Consider the following 1,984-nt stretch of genomic DNA (forward strand, 5'->3'; position numbering starts at 1 on the left):
TTATTTTGAAAGCAAATGTGAGGTGCTGTGTTCCAGATGCAATGCAACTGGTCAAACCACTTTTTGTTAAGCAAAGCAAATTTATTCAAACAATATAGTTAAAATGCAACAAAAGAAAGAAGAACTTAGAAATGAGCATATGTATGAGGTTGATCAGTCAGCAGCTTTCCAACAAGATGGTGGCAGAGTAACACAGTTGTGTGCAGGCTCCTTCTGTGTCTAGGATTATGATTATCATCTAAAAATTTAACAATATTCTGAAACCCTTTCAAGACTAAAATGAAGGAACAAAGCCTCACATTTCTCTACAGACTATTTCATGCCCATCTACTCACTGAACCTGTCCTACCCCCTTTCCAGCCTTTCACTGACCTCCTTGCATTTTACTGTCCCACATCACTTGGAGTTATGTGTGTATGTGTGTCTCTGTGTGTATGTGCAAGTGTGTGTGTGCATGTGGATGAGTATGTTTGTGTGTCTGTGTGTATATGTGTGTGTGTGTCGGTGTGTGTGTGTGTGTGTGAGGAGGTGTTTCTGTTTGAGGAGGAGTGGGGGAGAGATATTCACTCCAGAGGTTGGGACACACATCCCCACCCTCCTCCAACCCCACACCCCACTCCATCCCAATCCCCGTCCCCATCCCCATTCTGCGCTTCATCCCCACTCACGGTCCCATCCCCACTCCCTGCCCCATCCCCCCTCCCTGCTCCATCCCCACTCCCTGCCCTATTCCCCCCACCCCATCCCCACAATCCACTCCATCCCCACTTCCAACTCCATCCCCACTCCCTGCCCCATCTCCACTTCTAACTCCATCCCCACTCCCTGCCTGATCCCAACACCCCACCCCATCCCCACTCCCTATCCAAGCCCATTCCCCGCTCCATCCCCATTCCCCGCTCCATCCCCACTCCCTGCCCCGTCCCTACTCCCAGAACCAGGAATCAAATGGCTTCTGTGTATATTTGAACTCTCCAATTTCTCTATGACCCTCAAACACAGGAATTTGATTAGGTTCAAGTGAAGGGCCTCAGTCCAGCACCTCGGGAGGGCTCTGCAGTCAAAATTAATGTTCACAGGGGTGGGGTGGGGGAAAGGGGGCAGTGGGGGGCCCTGCTGTAACTTAGGGGATTCCTGGGTAGTTTTCACACAGCGAGATCTCAATAGTAGTGCAACCTTCAAAATTCAGTTTCTCATTGTTGGTCTGACTCTGTCTCAGTCTCTCTGTCTCTCTGTTTCTCTGTCTCTCTCTCTGTGTCTCTCTCTCTCTCTCTGTCTCTTTCTCAGTCTCTCCATCTCTCTCTGTCTCTCTCTCTCTTTCTGTCTATCTCTCTGTCTCTCTTTGTGTCTCTGTCTCTCCCTCCCTCCTTCTCTCTCTCTCTGTCTGTGTCTGTTTCTCTCTCTCTCCGTCTCTGTCTCTCTCTCTCTCTCTCTCTCTCCCCCCGTCTCTGTCTCTCTCTCTCTCTCTGTGTCTCTCTCTCTGTGTCTCTCTGTCTCTGTCTCTCTCTCTCTCCCCGTCTCTGTCTCGCTCTCTCTGTGTCTCTCTCTCGCTGTGTCTCTGTCTCTGTCTCTCTCTCCCTCCATCTCTGTCTGTCTGTCTCTCTCTCCCCGTCTCTGTTTCTTTCTCTCTGTGTCTCTCTCTCGCTGTGTCTCTCTGTCTCTGTCTCTCTCTCCCTCCATCTCTGTCTTTCTCTGTCTGTCTCTCTCTCTCCGTCTCTGTCTCTCTCTCTCTGTGTCTCTCTGTCTCTGTCTCTCTGTGTGGGATCTCACAAGCAGCAATGTGAAAATAGCCACTCATTGATGGGGTTAATCTCATCCTGAACATCAGCCTGCACCACCCACATCCCCCTGTCCTCCCAGCCCCTGTCAGTCAGTCCGTGAGATTTGTGGGGGTGGGCCTGGGGGGGCGAGTAGTGTATGGAGGGAATTGCACAGATTGACTGTGACCTCGTTCCTGCCTCTGGGGGGTGAGGGAGTTGGTGTG

This window comes from Rhincodon typus, chromosome 48, assembly GCF_021869965.1.
Source record: "Rhincodon typus isolate 14 chromosome 48, sRhiTyp1.1, whole genome shotgun sequence".
NCBI lineage: Eukaryota > Metazoa > Chordata > Chondrichthyes > Orectolobiformes > Rhincodontidae > Rhincodon > Rhincodon typus.